An 8473-nucleotide genomic window follows, 5' to 3' on the forward strand; every position below is an offset into this window, starting at 1 on the left:
TGCACCACCCCAGAGAGTTTGCACACCACCATTCCAGATTCCCAATTTGTTTTTTGTTTCCTTATAACTATTTTTTCTCAACTTAAATTAGCATCAGTTTCTTATATAAAACTTAAAGTGTTACATAAAACTTAAAAAGTGTAGAAAAGTGTGAACAGGAAGATTAAAATCACCTTTCGTCTCAACAGCTAGAGATAGCTTTTGGTGTTTTGTGTAGATCCTTCCATCTTTTCTGTTTAAAAAAATTTTTTTTGTTTTTTTATTTTTTTCATTTCTTATTTTTTTTAAAGATTTTATTTATTTATCTTTAGAGGGGAAGGCAAGAGGGAGAGAAATAGCAATGTATGGTTGCCTCTGGTGTGTCCCTTGCTGGGAACTGGCCTGCAACCCAGGCATGTGCCCTGACTGGGAATCGAACCACGATTGTCTGGTTCGCAGGCCCACGCTCAATCCACTAAGCTACACCAGCCAGGGCTTCTTTTTTTAAAATGTTTATTTTATTTATTTATCTTTAGAGGGGAAGGGGAGGAGAGAGGGAGAGAAATATCAATGTATAGTTGCCTCTTGTGCTGGGAACTGGCCTGCAACCCAGGCATGTGCCCTGACTGGGACTCGAACCGTGATCCTTTGGTTTGCAGGCCCACACTCAATCCACTGAGCTACACCAGCCAGGGCTCCATCTTTTCTTATAATGAAATACATTTAACATAAGGTATTTATTTACCTTCATTTTAGTTTAGTATCATGTTAAGGTACATGTAATGGGTTTTTTTTCACTTAAATTGTCCTGTGGACTTTGTCCTAAAGGAAACTTTTCCAGACAGGGCTGTGATATGTCTACACTTTTAAAGGACGTTAACTCTGGTGGGAAGGAGGGGTCCACAGTCTAGGGTATAATGTCAGGAGAATTTACGGCCCAAACTTGAATTCCAGTCACTCCTAGCTGTAGCATTCATTCCGTCTTGACGCCTTTCCAGTTGTCATGGGAGTCACAGAAATAAAGCAAATAGCTTCTTTTTTTTTTATAAAGGGGAATTTTGAGAAAAAAAAAGAAACCATTGATGAGGAGAAATAGCAGGTATGAAGCCATGCATTGATTTTCTAAAAATAAGCATTTCTCTTTGTTTCACCTTGGCGTCTGAGCATGCCCAGCGTGTGATACTTTAACCCTAAGATTGCCATAAACTGTATCATTACAAGACACAGAGACATCGTTGTCAGTATTACTGCCACTCATGTCATCTTTCCGGGGAATGAATCTTAGATCAAAATAACACCATAGTCTACATCAGAGTTTTTAACATTTATCCTTAAAATTTCAGATAATCAAAATGTCATTAGAATGGATCAACGTAGGCCCCAATGGGCATGAAATAAAGTAACTGGCAGGAATGTGGCTCTGTATGATGTCTCCCAGGCTTTGTCTGCCTCTAAAGATGATTTCATGCTTTCCTGTGAAAAATCAAGAGTTTGTTGTGATTTGAGCAATATTTAATAACATCTACAAATTCCACTAAAACCAGAGTTCACAAACAGTTAAGACGAACACAATGATTTTGACTTGTCATAAATTAGAGGTTGTCGACAATACCTTTTAATTCACCCTTTATCTATGGTGACATTTTGCATCTTCAAGGATAGAGAAAAATAACAAGTATCTAGAGGGAAAAATTAAGTTGTCTCTAAGGAAACAAAAGGCAGGCTAGCTCCCACCTTCCCTCCTGGCCCACCACAGAAAGATGATTTTCAGGGAGACGTAAAATCATGACCTACATATAGATATCAAAGTGAACCTGGTGATTTTATTTTGCTCACGGGAGAGGTCCAGGCTGCTGTTGTAATTGGCTCAAAGGAAAAGTCGAAACAGCACAAATTATCTGGAATAGAGGCATGCTGTGACGAATGGCAAGCAAAGACAAAAACTGGTTTGTTTGTTTTTTGCGCAGGGCAGGGGTGATGACAATTTGAACCTCCACCAGATAAACTGTACTTTCTGTGCCTATCAGTGAGCTGTTTTGTCTGAGTACATGAGACTTCACCAGGATGTGAGGCGTCAGACGGGCCGAGATTCAGAAAGGCTGCCACTCGGGTGTGTGTGTGTGTGTGTGTGTGTGTTGGACATTATCAGTTCAAGATTTCTGCAGTCTGTGTTATTCCCATCCAACCAGGAATAAAAACATTCGGTGTGTTTACTGTTGTGTAAACTAGATGGTCCGAGAGCTTTTCCATGTTGCAGGTCATTGGTGTCGGGGTTTCCTGGACACTGTCACCTGCTCTGAAACTTCCGAGGGTTGTCTTTCTTCCCCAGGCCACATGCTTGTGAGGTCAGGAGCGCAGCGCTGTTGAGACACCATTGCCGTCTTTGTGTCCGGTGGCACGAGGCCCGGAGGGTCCACCCCGCAGGCCCCGGGGATCTCTTGAGAAGCAGTTCCGACACCAGACCAGTCGGCAAACGCTGAATCGGAACACGTCAATGGCTGTGAATGGCGCACGTTTATCCCACTAAAACCCACATCAGCACACCCCAAATTCATTTTCCTCTTACCCAGGGGTGGCCACGACCGCGTTAACACCACTTGATAAAAGGGAAGTATGGCAAGCAGGAAGTTAGTGGGGGAGGAAAACAGCATGTTACCTTGATAGGGTGTGAACATCTCTTACAAAATGTATAAAAATCTAAAAATACAGGTCTGTGTGAATATATTGTTAGTAATCCTCCTCCATGTCCAAATGTATCCCCAGTGTCTTACTCGAGCGTGGGTTATAATAGACACTTGACAAAGCTCTGTTTCAGGTTTAAATAAATGCCTGATGAAGCAACGTGAAAGAAAGGAGATATTTATGTGAGATTTTTTTAATGCCCCCACAGGAGGGTCGTACATGGAAAAAATACTATTCAGAAAGTTTTCAAAAAGTTAGTATTCAATTTATTAACCATCACAGTTATACAAAAATGCTAGCTGTTTCTTATGCTTTAAATGCTACTCACAAATCTATTATTATTCCATTTTCAAATTCAGCAGATGTTAGCAATAACTTTTAAGGAATCTTTGACCAAAAAAACCAAACAAACTTCCTTTAAAAGCTTAAACACCTCAATATTTTTAACGCCTATGACAAATTTAATGTATTTCCTTTATTTAAGTACTTCAAGAGACTAAACTAATAAAAACAACTTTCCTGAGTAGTTGCCATAACTTTTTTATATACTAATGTATAACCTTATAAAATTTTGAAGCTTTCGTTTTCTTAAGATGTTTCAACTGTGTAACATAAAGTGTATATAATTTATTGTTTACAGAAAAATATACTATAGTTTTGCTACTCTCAACATTTTTATACTTAATTTTAATGTTTAAGAAATGTAGTCACATTTAAGGAATATAGTTATCATTCCAATTAAATGGATTTATTCATGGCCACAGATTCCATCCACAGGATTTTCAGTGACCGCCCTGCTGGGACCCAGTGAGGTCTATTTCAGGCTCCTTACCATGTCTCCATAACTCTAAGATATGGTCAATTCATGTTGTACACGTTTATTAATCCATATGTCTCTTCACAGATTCTGTAACTCTCACCCAAGTTAATCCTTGATTTCATACTGATTTGCTTCCTCTTCCTCCCCTCGGACTTGCTACATTGGACTTACGAATTTGGTGGAATTTTAAAGACATAGAAACACAATCTCTACCCCAGGATAAAGACTTGCCAGTTTGGTGACCTCATTTTTAAAACTGCATTCTCAAATTTACACTGGTCGAGGTGCTTACAATGATATCCGGCTGAATTTTGCGGACTTCATCTGACTTGCATTTAACTTGGAAGGATAGTTAAGGACTCTTCCCAAAAATGAACCTTCCTGCTACTCTTAAACATATATCAAAGAATTTCAGAGAAGGAAAATGGCAGTATAAAAAATGGGCAGTGATCGAGAGAAATGTGATTGAATAGTAGGCTTTCGTTAAACGTGAGAGCAAGAATAAATAAACACACATTTCAAAAACAATTCTTAAATGAGAAGGTGCAGAAAGCAATACCTTCTAAATGTATGGGTTAAATATCTCAGTTTGTGTAGGCTCTATATAACAGGTACTAGAAGAGGTAGGGTGAGGCTTGTACAAGACAGAATGCTGAGTTCCCCATCATAGCTATTGATATACGTATAGAACCTAATACAGATGTCAAAAATATTCTCGAGCGGGAAAGGGTGATGCAATACCATGGCCATCTTTATCAGTATAATCCTCCACCCTCACAAACAAAGAAGCTTGAAAAGTGGGCAGGGTCTAGGGGAAACAAAAAATTGCTTAGTTTTGTATGTTCTACAAAAAGTTAGACTTCCACATTTTTTGACATAAACATGAACAATCGATTTACATGTGTTCATAGAACTGTGAAATTACCTGCTGGGGGAATGAAAATAAGACGGTGTGTCGTGGGCTGACTCCCCAGGGAGATCACCAGAAAACAGCGGCAGATCAAAGCCAAGCTGAGGGTCCACTTCAGGAAGGTGGGACAGCGTGTCCCTCCGGGGCATCCCCAAAGGAAAGAGCCAAAAGTGGGCTCTCTGTGTCCCGATTTAAGGTGCCACTGTCCATGTGGGGACCTCCCTGGGATTTGGTAAAGTTTGTGACGGACTAGGTGAGACTGAGTGGACTTGGAGAGGTGAACACTTTGAAGTGAATCTTTAAAGAATAAATAATAATTCGATGAATCCGCGTGAGCAGTCTGTTGTTTCGTAGGAAGAAGGGGCTATTGTTCCCTGCACCGAAAAGAACAAGGTGAATAGTCTATTGTTCAGACAAATGGGTGTTCCCAGCAAGTTCCTACAACAAACAAGCAAGTTACTGGCAACTTTATTTTTCTGGGCAAGAATTTCTCCGCATAACAGAGTAGGGTAGCTGTTGGCACATTGATTGCATGGTAACCGTTGTCAGCAACATTTTGTTTCAACAGCAGAATTATCAACACTTAGATAGAAAACATAGCTTTCATATAAAAAAGGGGGGGAAGATAAATCATAAAACGAGCATAAAATCAGAAACTAAAAAGTAAGAGGGCAGGAAGAAGGCCAAACATACCAAGATACGTTAAAAATGAAAATGGGTTAAACTATCCAGTGAACACATGCATTTAATTGTAGAATAATTGAAAATGAACATACTTTACAATGAGGACTGGGCAGGGACGTCTCAGACCATCGCAGAAACATGAACAGGGAACATCACACTAATGGAAGACATTAGCATTCAAAGCACAAATGATTAATGTTGTAAAGGAATCTCATCATTTTAGGGTACTACTATTTGTTCAACATCTCAGGACCCATGTAACATCAAATAATAGCCTGCAGGCATTGTCTGTGTAGCTTTCATCTCTTTCTTTTTTCCTCTCTCCTTTCCGCCCCTCCCCTCCCTCCCTCCCTCCCTTCTTCCTTCCCTCCCTCCCTCCTTCCCTCCCCCCACTTTCCTTCCAGCAATGTTGAGCATCCTGCCAGGCCCTGCTGCTTCTGATGGGCTACTCAGAAAGGTCCCTGCTGGAGTTCAGTCTAAACAGGGGTGAGGAAGAGACAGGCAACACGGTAACACATTACTAAGCAACATAATTTCAATTTGGGAGAAGTGTTTTGAAAAAGAAAATAAAGCAGTTTGATGAGGGCTAGTGACCTGGTTGGGAGGGTCAGGGGGCAAGCAAGGCTCCTCCCAGGGAGGAGCATCAGGGGAGGCCCACACTGCACGGCCCCTGGGAGGCAGTTGTGAGAAGCTGAGGGAGGTGTGCGGGAAAGAGGAATGAGCAAACGCTGAACCGCGAAGGAGGGAGCGAGGGAGTGGGGCGCACTTCAGGGCCAGCGAGAAGGCGGGGGCTGTGCACGAGGTGGGCGGAGTCGGGGGTGGATGAGGGTCCCTGCCCTGGTCTGACCCTGAGGCCACAGATGGGGTGTGGGTTTTACTGCATAGACAGGTGTGAATTGTGATCTCGTCCACGTCATTTCAGAAGACTAAGTGTTGTCTTCCTTTGAGCTAAAACACTAACACAGTGTCCTACATGTCCTTGCTTCCCTCATTGACAGTTGTACGTTCCCAGTTATTTAAATAGACTGATGTGAGAGTTAAATTTTGAAGCTTACAGGGGAAATCAAAAACAATCTTTAAAATATGTTAGTTTACTTTTTATTCTCCCCACAGACTTTCAACAAAAACAGACTATTTTTATTGCGTTGGCTCCTTAGAAAGTCTCTGGAGTTATTTGATTTCATTTTTTTTTAAATTTCATTTTAGAAAGCCCCTAAGTACCTATATTCTTCAAGAATTCTGATGTTGTCAATGACTGACAGTGATTTTCGATACGTTTTAGAAAGGAACACAGTGGTGCTCTTATTGCATATTTTAGGCATAACAATTGAACGTCTATTGCTTGCAATGGAATAACATGGAAATGGTTTAACTTCCATCAGTGGAGGAAGGAGAAATAAAATGTGTTATTGTCATACAGTGGACTGGGAGTCAGCAGTGTAATGGACTAGGTCTGTGTGTATCAGCCTGTCCAGGTCTCTGCAAACTGAGGAGACAGGAAGTAGAAACAACTTCCCCCCATCCCCAGGTTTATTGAGATACAGTTGACACCTGAACCTGACATTGTGTCAGTTTAAGGTATACAAGGCTTGATTCGATACACTGATATATGGCAAAATGGTTACTGTTGCAGTCTGGTGGGGTGAGATTGCAAATGGGGAGAGCTGATGGATACAGTCATGACCTTGACCATGGTGTTGGTTTCTTGTAGGTGTATCTGTGTGTCTGAACTTAGGAAATTCTACATTTCATTATGTGCAGTTTGTTGGATGTCAGCTACACCCCAGCAAAGCTTGCTAAATGGTTGTGGTTGGTCGTGGACTTGAAAAGGGAGGCCGGTGGTAACGTCCCTTCCTAACCAGTGTGTGAAATGGTTATGCATCGCAAAATGAATGGCATCGTAGACTCCCCAAACTGCAGCAATAACTGCCTTTGTTCTGAGATCCTGGGGGCTGCGCTTTATGCTATCTCCAGCTAAAAACCTGCTCACTGATGTCATAGGAAATACTAGGAGGGGATGATGTGGGGAAGACTATGAACTTGTTCTCTGCCGTGTTCAGATTCGGTGTGTTGGTTAGAGGCTGCTAGGTGTCCCCCAGGGGCTTTCTAACTGGTCACTTCATCCTCCTGGGTTCTGTCTAACCAGGTCCCCAGTCTGTGCCATGGACCCCCACCTTAGCTCGCGGCTGCCTTCCTTGACGCCCATGCTTTCCCGCCTCCCCACTGAGCTGCAAGGTCAAGGTTGTGGGACTCAGCTCTGGCCAATGAGGTTAAAGCGAAGTCGATGTGTGAGGGAGGCTCATATAGTCCCCAGTCTAAGAGAGGTGTGCCTAACATTACAAATGGATCTTCCTGTCATCTCTCATTGTAAATGTGTCTGGTTTTCCTTGCCTCGTAATTCATCAACATGGAAACTATGTTTTCAGCATGAAAACACTCCCGATGCAATTTAATTGTGAGTTGAGTGACGCTGCAGTGTTTCCTCTCTGAATGTCAACGCTGTCGACCACCCATCCCCATTCTGCCGCTGGTTCCATCAGTGTCTTTGGACAAGTCATTCAGTCTTTCTGCGTCAGGTCCCTCTGTGGTGAAAGGGGATGATATTACAGGGCTTGGGGGGCCTAACCGAGAGGATTAATTAACGTCGGCAGAACGCTTGGGACCAAACACTTGCCCTCTTCACGCATTTCACCCAGAGACCGCACCAGACTGCACCAGGAAGGCTGGCCCCATTTATCTCTGTTTTCCAGACCAGGTGACAAGGCAGGAGAAATTAATGACCTGCTCCAAGTCACGCAGTCAACCCAGGACCAGCCCTGAGAAGACCTCCGGAACATTGACTTCTAATCTCATTGTCACAACCAGCGCGCACACACCTGTCTGCCTTGACAAAGGGCTCCGTGGAAGGCCAGTCCCTTTGTCATCTGATTACTTCCCTCTGGTCTCTTTCTCGCATGCCGACCAAGATTTTCCTGGGTTGCTTTGCACTGACCTCTGGAGAGGGGGGCCTCTTCTCATCAGAGAAGAAAGTCCCGTTTCTGGGAGAGACTAATGAGCCCAGGCTTGTAAAATTCACATTCCAGCCAAGTTCACCAGAGGTTTGTGTTTGCCTTTGTGTCTTTGGTTATGAAAGGTAAGACATGAGGTCCACCCATGCAGAAAGAAATGATCTATCTATTTTTTTTAATCGCATTGGGATTTCTTTTTAAGAGCACGGGACAAAAATGAACATCCCCAATACTCCTGTTAACAGCTAACAATTGCTGCTAATGTTTTAGCTTTAGAGATAGTCAACCTGGGTTTTTAAAATATTTATAAAAATCCTCCTTTAAAAAAAAACCCCTGCACCATATGGCACAGGTCATTTATAACGCACCTATCAGTATAGAAGGAACCCT

The sequence above is a fragment of the Sturnira hondurensis genome, unplaced genomic scaffold, assembly GCF_014824575.4.
Source record: "Sturnira hondurensis isolate 20B ecotype Veracruz unplaced genomic scaffold, ASM1482457v3 Scaffold0011378, whole genome shotgun sequence".
In the NCBI taxonomy this organism is placed as follows: domain Eukaryota; kingdom Metazoa; phylum Chordata; class Mammalia; order Chiroptera; family Phyllostomidae; genus Sturnira; species Sturnira hondurensis.